Source organism: Chiloscyllium plagiosum, unplaced genomic scaffold (assembly GCF_037043375.1).
Source record: "Chiloscyllium plagiosum isolate Xiang-an unplaced genomic scaffold, Cpla_swu_hap1 HiC_scaffold_45, whole genome shotgun sequence".
Classification (NCBI taxonomy): domain Eukaryota; kingdom Metazoa; phylum Chordata; class Chondrichthyes; order Orectolobiformes; family Hemiscylliidae; genus Chiloscyllium; species Chiloscyllium plagiosum.
Window position 1 is genome coordinate 15320570 of NW_028270183.1, and position 15403 is coordinate 15335972.

At 38.2% G+C, this 15403-nt stretch overlaps 1 protein-coding gene across 8 annotated transcripts in view; it reads right to left on the reverse strand.

The window, feature by feature from the left end:
• The window catches only part of rfx1a (regulatory factor X, 1a (influences HLA class II expression)), a 150504-nt gene that overhangs the window by 107798 nt on the left and 27303 nt on the right, over positions 1–15403 (reverse strand). Inside the window, exon 2 of one of the 8 annotated variants that reach the window (XM_043694807.2) lies at positions 8185–8269. The exons of the other annotated variants lie outside the window; for them this stretch is intronic. The gene's annotated coding sequence lies outside the window, so the exon portion shown is untranslated. The remainder of the gene's footprint in view (positions 1–8184; positions 8270–15403) is intronic. 8 annotated transcript variants of the gene reach the window in all.

The window sequence follows — 15403 nt, forward strand, 5'->3', positions numbered from 1 at the left end:
TGTAGAGTTCTAGAATATAAGAGATCAAAACCATAATGTCTCGGAATTCATTCTTTTATTGAAAAAGGCAAAATGTAACCTACCAAGTTTATACCTTTCAGTATATATACATTGATGGTCTGGATGACAGCAAGGGGATAGTGCTTGCTTCATACATAAAAAAAATTTCAACTAAGAAAGCCTTAAGTTCTGGAGCATAACTTCCCTAATTCAATATCACTTTAAATTTGGAACGATCTATAAGCAATTTGTGGTGTTCAGCAACAAGCACGTAGCAGGCAGATCGATCAGCCAATCATGTTCAAGAATTCGAAGACAACAAACATGAAAGTAGAAGTAGGGGAAAAGAATTACATTTAAATCATTTGTAGGAAGTGAAATAAGGATTTGAAAATACATGAGATTAAGGCAGAGCTTAACTGTGATAAAACAATCGTTATAAATAAAAAAACCTCATTTTTAAATTCTACATTATTTAAATTTTCTTCTGAAGGTAACCAGGCCATGCGTTAGAAATCAGGCCAGGTGTTAGATTTGGAGGCAGGAAAGCACTTTGGTGATAGTGACCACAATTCAGTTATGTTTACTTTAGTAATGGAAAGGGATAGGCATGTACCGCAGGGCAAGAGTTATAGCCGGGGGAAAGGCAATTAGATAAGGTTTAGGATGCATTGGATGGGAAAGGAAACTGCAGAGGATGGACACAATTGAAATGTGGAGCCTATTCAAGGAACAGCTACTGCGTGTCCTTGATAAGTATGTACCTGTCAGGCAGGGAGGATGTGTTCAAACGAGGGAGCCATGGTTTACTAAAGAAGTTGAATCTCTTGTCAAGAGGAAGAAGAAGGTTTATGTAAGGATAAGACATGAAGGCTCAGTTAGGGCGCTTGAGTGTTAAAAGTTAGCCAGGAAAGATCTAAAGAGAGCGCGAAGAAGAGCCAGGAGGGGACGTGAGAGGCTGACGGAAAACCTTAAAGCTTTCTATAGATATGTCAGGACTAAAAGAATGACTAGAGTAAGATTAGGGACAGTCAAGGTCGGTAGTGGGAAATTGTGTGTGGAGTCAGAGGAGATAGGAGAAGCGCTAAATGAATATTTTTCGTCAGTATTCACACTGGAAAAAGAGAATGTTGTCAAGGTGAATACTGAGATACAGGCTATGAGACAAGATGGAGGTTTCACAAGGCGGAGGTGTTAGCAATTCTGGAAAGTGTGAAAATATATAAGCCCCCTGGGCTGAATGGGATTTATCCTAGAATTCTCTAAGAAGATAGGGAGGAGAATGCAGAGCCTTTGGCTTTGATCTTTATGTCATCATTGTCTACAGGAATAGTGCCAGAAGACTGGAAAAAAGCAACTGTTGTCCCCTTGTTCAAGAAGGGGAGTAGAGACAACCATGGTAATTATAGACCAGTGAGCCTTACTTCAGTTGTGGATAAAGTGTTGGAAAAGGCTATAAGAGGTAGGATTTATACCTCTTATAAGGAATATGTTGTTTAGGGATAGTCAACTCGGTTCATGAAGGATAGGTTATGCCTCACAAACCTTAGAGCTCTTTGAGAAAGTGACCAAACAGGTGGACGAGGGTAAAGCAGTTGATGTGGTGTATACGGATTTCAGTAAGGCATCTGATAAGGTTCCCCATGGTAGGCTATTGCACAAAATACGGAGGCATGGGATTGAGGGTGATTTGGCGGTTTATTTCAGAAATTGGCTAGCTGAAAGAAGACAGAGGGTGGTGGTTGATGGGAAATGTTCATCCTGGAGTTCAGTTACTAGTGGTGTACCTGTTATGGGGCCACTGCTGTTTGTCATTTTTATAAATGACCTGGATGAGGGCGTAGAAGGATGGGTAATAAATTTGCAGATGACACAAAGGTCGGTGGAGTTGTGCATAGTGCCGAAGGATGTTGCAGGTTACAGAGGGGCATACAGATAAGCTGCACAGCTGGGCTGAGAAGTGGTAAATGGAGTTTAATGCGGAAATGTATGAGGTGATTCACTTTGGAAGGAGCAACAGGAATACACAATACTGGGCTAATGGTAAAATTCTTGGAAGTGTGGATGAGCAGATAGATCTCAGTGTCCATGCACACAGATCCTTGAAAGTTACCACCCAGGTTGACAGAGTTGTTAAGAAGACATACGGAGTGTTAGCTTTTATTGGAAAAGGGATTGAGTTTCAGAGCCATGAGGTCATGTTGCAGCTGTACAAAACTCTGCTACAACTGCACTTGGCATATTGCGTGCAGTTCTGGTTACCACACGTTAGGAAAGATATGGAAGCTTTGGAAAGGTTCAGAGGAGATTTACTAGGATGTTGACCGGTATGGAGGGAAGGTCTTACAAAGAAAGACTGAAGGACTTGAGGCTGTTTTTGTTAGGAGAAGAAGGTTGAGAGGTGACCTAATTGAGACATCTAAGATAATCAGAGGATTAGATAGGATATACAGTGAGAGTCTTTTTCCTCGGATGGCGATGGTTAGCATGAGGGGACATAGCTTTAAATTGAGGGGTGATAGATATAGGACAAATGTCAGAGGTAGTTTTTTGCTCAGAGATTAGTAGGGCATGGAACACCTTGCCTGCAACGGTAGTAGACTCGCCAACTTTAAGGGCATTTAAATGGTCGTTGGATAGACATATAGATGAAAATGGAATGGTGTAGTTTGGATGGGTTTCACAGGTCAGCGCAACATTGAGGGCCGAAGGGCCTGGACTGCACTGTAATGTTCTGTGTTCTGTGAGTCAGCTTCTATATTCGCTTTTTATGGCCAGTGATATTTATTTTCCTGTCAATGGTGAAGCACTTGGTACATGATTACAAAAATCTTTACTTAACTGGCTAATAGGCTGCAACGAAAACTTCACTTTGCAGCAGTGTCTTGCATTGGGAGAAACAGTGAAGTCTTTTGAACTAGCTAATTAGTGAAAACACAGCACCAAAATGTCACTATCCAAAGGCATACCCTGAGGTCAGTCTTCTGTTCAGTGACAAATAAGTTTTTTCTGTTATGTTTCTAAATATTTAAAAATTGTGATACTTCCAAAAACTATTTTAAAAGAATTTTAACATTTTTCTAATAGTTGTTGTTTTCAGGGTCTGTCCTTTGGGTATGAAAGTGGGCTAGCTCATCTTCCGACAACCATCCAGCTCCTCTTCTCATTTCTGGTCTCTTCCCACACAACCCCCTGCTTCTCTCCAGCATTCCCAAACCTATGACACCCCCCATCTTCTTGGCTCCAATGATATAGAAACAGCACTTCAGGGGAGGGGGGAAAAACACCGTGAAACCACCTATTTCTTCACAAAGTGCTGTTTCTGACATTAGCCGAGACTGAGGAATTGGTGTGGGAGTTCAAAAAGAAGGAAGAGAGGAGCTGGATAGATAGATATTGAGAGGAGCCGAGTCATCATTTGTGACTCTTATTGATTGCGATAAATCATGATATTTTCATCCACCCTGTTGGACAGAACTACTTCTCATAATTTTTAGTCACCTTGTTAAATCACAAGTCTTTCCAAGTAAAAATGTATGTATGTTGTGTGCAAATAAATTCTAGCTTTCATATATGTAGATTAAGCACATCTTGTGTGGAAGGCAAATATCACATTTATGAATGTGAGTTGTCCATTGTGGAAGTAGATAAATAACTTTTATCAACACAGATCAAACAACTACTTTACTTGCCTTTACCAGACTTGTGCTGCCTTGGCACTGCTTACAATAAGACAAATATTTCGATCATATATACGAGAAATCAGAGCTTCAAAATAATTCATTACTGTAAAAAGAACAAAATACACTCACACCCAGACAGGTTGATATGCTGTATTCCAGAATAGTGTAACAATAGTGTAACAGATCACAAAATAAAATTCTCATAATCAGTACAACTTTCAACTACAGAAACATCACGTGGATATACTTCATATAAAACACACAGTCATTATTTTCATGAAATTATATTGAAAGGCAGTAACATTTAATTTTGTTTAAATTGCAAATTATATTTGTTTTAAGGATAAATGATAAAGACAAAAATAAGACACTTTAAAACATTAAATTTTTCATGAATACAATGTCCTAACATGTTAATATGCTTGGAATATTCCACCCATATTCTAAAAGAAATCAAGTTATAAATGCAAAGGCTATACTTACTGGGAGACATAATCATGATACAAAAATTATCATGATTGGACATGGACTTCTTCATTGACAAGAACTCCATTACTTTAGTTGTTGCTGTGCTTCATAAAGCTTCACTACCATTCGCTAAGCATCAGCTTATGTATCCAAGACAGACCTTGGAAACCTAATCTCACAGCATGACCCAGAGGACTGTCATATTTCTTATCATTAGCATCACATTTTCAAACTCCATGAGTAGTCATATTTCTCAGGTAATGAGGTGGGTACAAGGACCATGCTTATGGCATTATTTTTGAAAGATTCTACTGTGTATTGATGTATTTAAAATTTAGGATTTAGAGAGTTTGTACTTTAGATAATATGTTGCCATGTATTTATAACGTGACTCATTTATCAACAATAAAGAACAGCTACTTTGATTGCGGAGGACTGGGTGTGGATAGCTATCTCTGAAGAGTATAGGTGAATATTTGGAAATGTCAAATTAGAAAATTATTCTTCAGATTTGCTTGATTATCTATGGACATAAAGGAGTATTTAGACAGAAATTCTGTCAGGAAATTGCATGGTTGAGCAGAGAGAATGATAGGGTAGATCATACATGTTTTGAATAATTTTATGATGGGCCAGGTGGTTTCTTTTTCTTATAATATTAAGATCAATGAAAGGCCAATTGTAAGTCTGGCAATCATCTTAAGATGCTGGTGCAATGGTCTTCCAATGTTCCTTTTAACACACGTAAAATTATGGGATACATCAGTCAGGATTTTAATTGAATAAACAACAAGAACAATTTGTACTTGTACCATACCTTTAACAAAGTAAAGATTCCCATGGAGCTTCAAGGAAACATTTTCAAACAAAATTTGATACTATGTCATAAATGGAGAAATTAAGGAAGATGACCAAAAACCAAAGCCACAGAAGGAGGTTTTAAGGACAGTCATAAAAGAAGGAGAAAGAGGTAAAGAAGTGGAGGGGTTCAGGGAGAGAATTCCTGAACTTATGGCTTTGTTGGCTGAATGCATAGCCATTGATAGTGAAGTGATGACAATTAATGATGTATAAGAGGCCAGGATTATTCAGTGCAGAAACTTGGAGAGAACTCCTCCCCCACCATTTCTGCTGAAAAAGGGTTAAGTAACCAAGGGACATAGGTTTAAAATAATTGGCAAAAGAATTACAGCCAAAAAGAAAATAATATTTTGTTTCAAGAATATAAAACCTGTTATGCACTGGAATACATGGACTTAAAATGTGATGTCAGCAAACACATTTACCATAAATACAGAATTGGATACATGATTGAAATTAAAGGAGAAATATCTAGGCTCATCTGGAAAGAACAGGAAAACAAGGCTAATTGGTTGAGTTTTTCAAAGACCTGGCACAGATATAAAGGGCAGAGTTACTGTATTGAATGTGGTATGAATCTATAATTTTCTCCTGTTGCTTGCATTACAATGCGAAACATAAATGCTTTTGAAGCTTTTCTTATCCACATTACAGGAAAAATTTGACCTCGATGTTTTTCTAGATTAATACAGCAATCAAACTCTTTGTTTGAAAGGGTGGATGAGAACTGGACGGTAGGATTGTTGCGAGATAAAAATCTATTGGAAAGAAAACGGTATTGATAGGGTGCATGTGGGCAAGACACATGGTTCAAACTCTTGCTTGACTGCAGTTCTGACTACCATTTGGCCAGTGGGCTGGGAGTGCTGACAAGACTCAGGAGGTCACCGCATTTTGTAGGGACTGAAGCAGAAATAAGAGCTCTCCAAATTGCAATGAGGCTGTGTGAAAGAAATAGGCTACCGAAGGGTGAGAGAGCTGGGTGGAAGCAAAGCAATCAGGGCAGAGAGGAGGGTGTAAAGGACATGCATAAGGAGAAGTAAAAAGAATTGTTGGCGGGGGGGGTCTGGAGGAATAATATATAACAGGTTAGATGCCAGAATACAAGCATACAATCACCTATCAACAAGAATCTGGAACAACTGAATCAAATCCTAGCTCCTAACTGCACTAGTTACATGTATTTGGAAAGGCAAGTACTTATTAGGGATAGCCAACATGGCTTTGCACAGGGGAAATCCTGTTTTACTAACTTGATAGAGTTTCTTGAAGAAGTGACAAAGAAGATCGATGGAGGCAGAGTGGTGGATGTTGTCTACATGGACTTCAGCAAGGTGTGCAACAAGGTTCTGCATGGTAGACTGATTAGCAAGGTTAGATCACATGGAATCCAGGGAGGGCCAGCCATTTGGATAAAAAAATCAGCTTGAAGATAAGAGACGGAGGGTAGTTGTGGAGCGTTGTTTCTCGGACTAGAAGTCTGTGACCAGTGGTGTGCCACTAGATCGGTGGTGGGTTCATTGCTTTTGTCATTTATATGCATGATTTGGATCAGAATATAAGAGGAATGGTTAGAAAATTTGCAGATGACACCAAAGTAGGTGATGTAGTGGACAGTGAAGAAAGTTATCGCAGGATACCACAGGATCTTGATTAGATAGGCCGAGGAGTAGCAGATGAAGTTTAATTTAGATAAATGCGAGGTGTTGCATTTTGGTAAGGCAAGGCAAATCAGGGCAGGATTGATACACTTAATGGTAGGGTCCTGGGGAGTGTTGCTGAACAAAAAGACCTTGGGTGCAGGTTCATGGTTCCCTGAAGGTGGGAGTCGCAATTGACAGAGTAGTGAAGAAGGCATTTGGCACACTTGCCTTTATTGGTCAGTCATTGAGTATAGGAGTTAGAATGTCATGTTGCAACTGTACAGGTCATTGGTTAGGCCACTTTTGGAATACCACATGCAACTCTAGTCTCCCTGCTATAGGAAAGATGTTGTGAAACTTAAAAGGGTGCAGAAAAGTTCGACAAGGACATTGCTGCGGTTGGAGGGTTTGAACTATAGGGAGAGGCTGAAAATACGCTGCGGCTACTTTCCCTGGAGTGTCAGAGGTTGAAGGGTGACCTTATAGAGATTTATAAAATTATGAGGGGCATGAATAGGGCACCTACTCAAGGTCTTTTGCCTAGGGTAGGGGAATCCAAAACCAGAGGGCACAGTTTAAGGTGAGAAGGGAAAAATATAAAAAGGTACCAAAGGGGCAACACTTTCACACAGAGGATGGTACATGTATGGAATTAACTGCCAGAGAAAGTGGTGGAGGCTACTACAATTACAACATTTAAAAGGCATCTAGATGGGTAAATGAATAGAAAGGGTTTAGAGGGATATTGGCCAAATATCCGACAAATTAGAGTAGATTAATTTAGGATATCTGGTCAGCATGGACGAGTTAGACTGAAGAGTCTGTTTCCATGCTGTACAATATGACACTTATCAAACTACAATATTTGATTTGATTTATTTATTGTCACATATATCTTGCTACAAAATACAGTGAAAGGTGTTGTATATAGTGTTAAGATTGAGAAAACAAATGGCCATGGATCTGCAATCAAGAGCAGAATGTTAAAAACTGAAGCACTATTTATTCAGATGTCAATGTAGGTCAATGAGCAAAGGGCTAGTGGGCATGAAACATGATCCAAGTGAGGAGATAGGCAGCAAAGAAGTTTTTAATGACCTCAAGTTTTTTGAGGATTAGAACTGGACAGCATTTCATGTTTTATTTGTCAGTCTAGAAGTAACAAAGGCATGGACAAGTATTTCAGCAACAGAGGAGTTGAGGTGAAGTTGGAAATGTTAGAAGGGCAAATGTATAGTCTTAATGGGGTGGGGTGGACATGCAGTCAGAATCTCATTGTTTCATTCTTTCGAACTATAACGTATATTTAAACAACTGAGTGTTTAAATGATCCTCATGCAATAAAAACACAGATGTCAATCACAACATTATTTTTAAGTTTAAGTGACAACAGTGTAAAAACTAACTGAAGTGGAGGAAAACTGCACCACTTTGATTTTAATTAGTACGTTATCAAGAAGATAATGGCAGATCTGTGCAAAAGTCTCAGAAAAAATGGAGTGACATAATTAATGCTGTAAATCACTTACTCCATTATTTCTTCTTTCTTTTGAGGCGTTCAAGGGCCAATACGATGCAGATGCACCATTACAATGACGCAAGTCCCAGGAAAATCTGGGTCAATATGAAAGACAGGAGCTCAATGATTATGATATGCTCATGTCAGAAATAGGAACATCTAAATACATATTCAAAACTTAACAGATTTTACGCCCAGATTGTAAAAGACTCCTTTCATAGATAATCACTTAGTTTGGAGATATTTGGTCTATACACATTTGACTATTTCCTCATTTGCCAACCACTGTATTATGACATCATAAAAACCTAGCTTGAATATATTCTGGACAGACAGAACTAAAAGTATCACATAAAACTTGGTACTACAACCCCAATCTGTGGATGAGTTAAAAGTGACTGAACAGGTTCAGACATCTGTAAAAGTTAGGAAAATAGTAAGTCACCAAAGCCCACAGTCATATACCTGAATTTCAAATTATCCCCAGTTTCTCCAAACTATAGTACTGTTTGGCTTTCATTAATAATCTCCTGCCTTTAAAATTCAGTTGGGCATTATTTAGTTGTCACATCCTGATTTCTCTCTTTTTTCATAAGCTTTACAGCCTAAGTGCCTATCATTTAGCTTTCTAAATAACAGAAAATATTTTCACTGAGCAAAACAAAGAAACATCCTATCCTTCCTTTCCCTAAAATTCCAATGGCTAAAAACAATAGGAATTTTGAGCCTTCATATTTTATAGTTATATTTTGTATTTACATCTATTCTCTGAATTTATTGAACCCAAGTATAGACAAATCCTGTAGATCACAGAACAAACATACAGTCAAAGCAAATCTCATTGTCATTTTAGCACGCAGAATTGTTATTTTTAGTTATGTCTAGTTAATAACAAATGATCACAATCCTTCACAATAATAACAAAATGCAACAAAACAAACATGTTAAGAAGGAAGATGAATTGCCAGATCCATGCAGTTTTGAACAGGTATCAGACACTACCATTCAAACAATAAACTGACAGTCATTTGCATCAGTTAAAACAAAATCAAATGGGTCAATATGACCTGAAATGTTTGGTTTAAATGGTACATGTGAAACAAAACACTAAAAACTGGATTATATGGATTCTAAATGTTCCATACACATCCAAAACAAGTTCCTGGTCACAATCATTACAACTGAAGGCTTTTGTTTCTCACTAATTAAAGTTCTCAACATTTGGCTACAGCTGCTGTGCATATATAACACTTCGCAATAAAATAGCAACCTTTCTGAAAGCTTTTCCAGCAACACAAGAAACTGATGCAGTACATAACCCTACTTCAATTTCAGTTCTATTAAGTCAGCCAAAAAACTCACATTTCCTTAACAAAATGTCGCTTATAAGACCATAAGACATAGGAGGGGAAGTAAGGCCATTCGGCCAAGCGAGTCCACTCCGCCATTCAATCATGGCTGATGGGCGTTTCAACCCCACTTACCCACATTCTCCCCGTAGCCCTTAATTCCTTGTGACATCAAGAATTTATCAATCTCTGCCTTGAAGACATTTAGCGTCCCGGCCTCCACTGCACTCTGCGGCATTGAATTCCACAGGCCCACCACTCTCTGGCTGAAGAAATGTCTCCGCATTTCTGTTCTGAATTTACCCCCTCTAATTCTAAGGCTGTGTCCACGGGTCCTATATTTGTGAAAGAATTCTTTTGATGGGTCATTCAGTTATGTCTCATCTGCCATCCCTACCTGATCTGGCTTGCATGTGACTCCAGACTCACAGCGATGTGGTTGACTCTTGATGTACTGAATGGATGTTTTAAAACCAGCAACCTACTAGTTTAACCCAAAGAATCAACATCAATTAAGTACAATATCTTCACATATTAGTCATGACAAAAAAAGTGTTTCCACTTTCGATGAGGATGCTAATAGTGCAGAGAAACTGGAACAGAATAATATGATGAAAGGTGTGTAATATATAATAACAATTTCTGAAATTTAGATTATTTTCAAAAGAGAAATAGGTGGATTATGTTTATTGCTATGAAAATTATAGTCATAGAGATATACAGCACAGAAATAGACCCTTCAGTCCAACTTGTCCATGTCGACCAGATATTCCAACCTAATCTCATCCCACCTGCCAGCACCTGGCCCATATCCCTCCAAATCCTTCTTATTCATTTACCCACCCAGACACCTTTTAAATGTTGCAATTGTACTAGCCTCCACCACTTCCTCTGGCAGCTCGTTCCATACACGTACCACCCTCTGTGTGAAAAAGTTGCCCCTTAGGTCTCATAATTTTATATCTTTCCCATCTCACCCTAAACCTATGCCCTCTAGTTCTGGACTCCCCCACCCCAGGGAAGATACTTTTTCTATTTAAGCTATCCATGTTCCTCATGATTTTATAAACCTCTATAAGGTCACCCCTCAGCCTCCAATGCTCCAGGGAAAACAGCCCCTGCCTGTTCAGCCTCTCCCTGTAGCTCAGATCCTCCAACCCTGGCAATATCCTTGTAAATCTTTTCTGAACCCTTTCAAGTTTCACAACATCTTTCCGATAGGAAGGAGACCAGAATTGCACGCAATATTCCAACAGTGGCCTAATCAATGTCATGTACAGTGCAACATGACCTCCCAACTCCTGTACTCAATGCTCTGACCAACAAAGGAAAGTATACCAAATGCCTTCTTCACTATCCTATCTACCTGTGACTCCACTTTCAAGGAGCAATGAACCTGAACTCCAAGGTCTCTTTGTTCAGCAACACTCTGTCGGACCTTACCATTAAATGTATAAGTCCTGCTCTGATTTCTTTCCCAAAATGCAGCACCTCGCAATTATCTAAGTTAAACTCCATCTGCCACTTCTCAGGCCATTGGTCCATCTGATCAAGATCCTGTTGTAATCTGAGGTAACCTTCTTCGTTGTCCACGACACCTCCAATTTTGGTGTCATCTGCAAATTTACTAACTATACCTCTTATCTCACATCCAAATCATTTATATAATTGTTACTTAAGGTCAGCAAATATTTATGAATAGTGATCTAAAACCAGTATTGATTAAAAATAATTTGACTGTAACGTTCTGTGGTACTAATGGAAACAGGTTTATACTGTTGAGTTTATGACAGAAAGTTAAACAAATTTAAGGTCATAAAGCTTTGATTTCAGCTCTATTCAAATCAGAAAACACCAGAATTGAGTTCAGAAACAAGTTTTAGTTGCTCTCCTAGCAGGTCAGTACAGTTCAGGAGAAGCCAATAGCCTCTGCAGAAGCACCTAGTTTGTGCAGCTTCCAGATCAGCACAGCCGGTATTAAAAAAACTGCATTGAAACTGAGCAAGTTTAGACTTCCAGATTTGTGAAAAGTATACATCAGCAGACTCAGAAGGGAATCGTCAAATTGTCTCCACACTCTACAGGGAAGACCAGTTAAGTACAAACCACAGGACTTCAGACAAGGATATAGAGTTATGTCTCTATAAATGATGTTGGAAAACAGATAGAAACTTTGTTTTAATGTCTGTATTAAGATCTTTCCAATTGTAGTTATATATATGCATGTATTCCCCGGGTTGAGAACAGGTACAGGTTCCGTTTTGGAGCCTGTTCACAAGTCGATTTGTGTGCAAGTCAGAAAACAATGCAGGACAATGTAAAGCAGTCATCAGGAAATGTTAATACGTTGGATCCCTGTGTGGGATCGCATTCCTAAGTATGAGTGTCGGTAAGTAGGATGTTTGTAAATCAGAGACTCCCTGAATAAAGCTTGGTTTGTTTGTTTATTTTCTTTCTTTTATTATTTAACAACAGTAAATTACACATGTTATTAAAGAACATCTGTAGTCTCACACAGATAAGTTTCTGAAGCTAACCACCATGTCAATTAAGCGAACAAAAAAAACGTGTAATTCCAAGTTTCATTCTAGGATCCAACTTGTCCAGTAGTACTATCAGCTGAAATCATAACAAGCAAGGACTCTTGCAAGATTAGTATTTATTGAATTTAAGAGTCATCTGAGTCTCTTTTAAAGAAGTGGGTTGGTGCAAATACTGGATATAAACAGGAATTTGTGATGAAGTCTATTCCATGGATTTGTCTGTGAAAATGGCATTGGATGTTGCAATGAGATTTCTGGGAGTAGAAGACACAATATTGGATTTATTTGAAATTGTTAATTAAAGCTAACTTGACAGACTTAGTGAGGAAGTTGAAAGCAATAAAAGCAAGAATGAGATGCTTCAAGCAATAACTCAATATTTAGAATTAAAAGGAGGGAAAGCTGAACTTGAATTAGTTAAGATTCAATTAGAAATGGAAAGAAAAATGACCTAGAGGAAGAAAAATGAGTAGTCTTGAATTGGATGCTGAAGAAAACAGAAATAGAAAGAGATGAGAATGAAAAGAAACGAGCATAGGAGAAGGAAAACAGAGCAATGAAAAGGGAAATGAAATTTAAAAAGTTATAACTCCAAACAAACATGAAATCAGACACAAGCTTTAAGTAAATGAGGAAAAAAGAGATAGTCACTCAGACAGTAATTCTGATTCCAAAATGCAATATGATTTACCTAGAAATCTGCATTTAGTACATTAATGCGCAGATATGGAATTGAAAGATTTTCATCTCATTTGAAAAGGTAGGAAGACAGACCAAAAGATGTCTGGGTGTAAATGTTAGTGTTTTAATTGGTATAACTATGAATGTATACACCAGTTTGTCAGAAGAACTATCTACCAACTTTGAAACTGATGGAAAAGCAATGCTCAATGTTTATGAACTGAAGTTTGCCCTAAAATTTAACTGATAAGAAAGAATCCTAATGAGAGTTTTGCAAAATTGCATCAGGTGAAGGAGCAGCGCTCCAAATGCTTGTGCTTCCAAATTAACCTATTGGACTATAATGTGGTATTGTGTGATTTTTAACTTTGGAATTAACAAGGAAGCTTCAGAAACAGAAAACCTGCAAACAGAAGTGGTACTTGTTTCAGGGAGCAGACAAAAAGATACCAAATTAATGAAAAAGTATGCCTAGTTCTAAAAAGTGATTTGAAGAGAATAATATGCTCCGTTGTAATAAGACTGGTCATAACAAAGCTAAATGCTGGAAAGTAAACGTGAGATCAAGTGCAGTAGGGGGGAGTCTCAAGGGAATCCTCAGTAAAGGGTGCATCAGGAAAAAAAAGGTATTGAAAAGGTAGTGATAATGCAAAGAGAACAAGTTTCCTTAGAATCCACTAAAAAGGGAAAGATGACTCAGGTCAGTCAAAAAAATCTTCCTCGATCATTGTAGAGATCAATGGTGGTTCTGAATATTTTATCTCAAAAGAATAGGCTATTCCTTATGATTTGAATCAAAGTTAAACCAGTAAAGACACTAGAGAACACTGGGCAAGTCAATAACTGAAGCTGGCTAATTAGATAGATTACCTACAGTATGGAAACAGGCCCTTCGGCCCAACAAGTCCACACTGACCCTCCGAAGAGTAACCCACCCATTCTCCTACCCTATATGTACCCCTAACTAACGCACCTTACACTATGGGCAATTTAGCATGGCCAATTCACTTGGCCTGCACATCTTTGGATTACCTTTGGATTAATGCTACCATTTATTTTCCAGTGGGGTAAATGAAGGAGAAAATAATAATTGTAGGTATATATGGAGGTTACAAACCAGTCCCATTAAACGTATTTGGATTAAAGAATGACTTAGTAAGTGGAGAAGTTAAAATTGAAGTAGTGAAACAAATCTAAATAGAAGAAATTGATGTTATCTGGAAATAAACAGATTTGTTCAAACATTTTGGTCTTTCTGAGGGAGATGAACAAGTGGAAGTAAAAGAAACTAAATGTTACAACAGAAAAATTGTTTCCTGTGTTATGACTAGTTCTCAGGTACATAAAATTAAATGGGAACAGAAGTCATTATGAAAGAAGGATATGTCTTGGAAATTCCATTATCAGCTACAATTTTCAAAAATGTAAATAAAAAGGATGAAGGAAAAAGAGACTGGGGCTTTTTAGCCCACCTTTTTTCACAGAAATGTAACAAGCAGAGCCTGAATTGAGAAAGTTATATAAAACAGCATACTCCAAATAATTATAAAATCCCTACAGTGTGGAAGCAAGCCATTTCGCTCGAGTCCACACCAAGCCTCAAAACTAGGTCTACCTTGACCTAGCTCCCTACCTGATCCCTGAAACCCTGCATTTCCCAGGGTTATTCCACCTCGCCTGCACATCCCTGGACACTCTACGCAATTTTGCATGGCCACCCTCACCTGCACATCTTTGGATTGTGGGAGAAAACCGGAGCACCCACAGGGAACCCAAGCAGATACAGGGAGAAGGTACAAACTCCATACAGACAGTTGCCAGGGGGTAAAATCAAACCCGGCCCCTGGCACTATGAGGCAGCAGCACTAACCACTGAGCACCAATGCCACCCCAAAGGAACACTAGTGATTTTTTTTTAAAGCAATTAGACCAGTCTCAATTCAAATTTCACAATTGCCGTGTGGGATTTGAAACTATAGCTCAGAGCATTGGTCTGGCCCTTTGGATTACTAGCCCAGTGACGTGACTACAACACCACCATCTCCCCACTATAATCTACTTGAAAACTGAATCAGAACCAATATTTGAGTGCTTTTATTTGAAAGACAAAGTACTAATGAAGAAACAGAGACCACCTCAACTACTGAAGAAGTGATAAAAGAAATGAACTAAAAGAAGTGACACTGTTATCTTGCAGAGATAACAGTGGCACAGGAAATTAACATCACAAGTTCTTCTGCCCGATTTGCAGTAGTTGTCAGGGTGTACATAAAGTGAAAATATGCATTTATTATTTCTTTGATCAATATCTAGACAACAGTTGTTTTTCACAGAAATGCATAAGTACACAGTATGCTGGCTAGCTTGCTGTAGTTAAATCACTTCAACCTCTGCTGTAACAAGATTTCACTTCAGTTTGTGGCAGCCAATAAATGCATTATATGAATCATGATGTCTAAAGTGTGAACCTGAGATTGAGTGAATTTTCAAAGTTGTATGAGTTAGCTACTATAAAACAAAAGCACCAAGGAATAATTAAAATCGTAGCCTGCGACTTTGTAGTGCTATGAAAATCAGAATGGTTGCAAATTTTCCAACCATGCTGCTATGGAAATGAAAGGAGATGAGACAATATTGGAATTCTTTTCGACTCTGA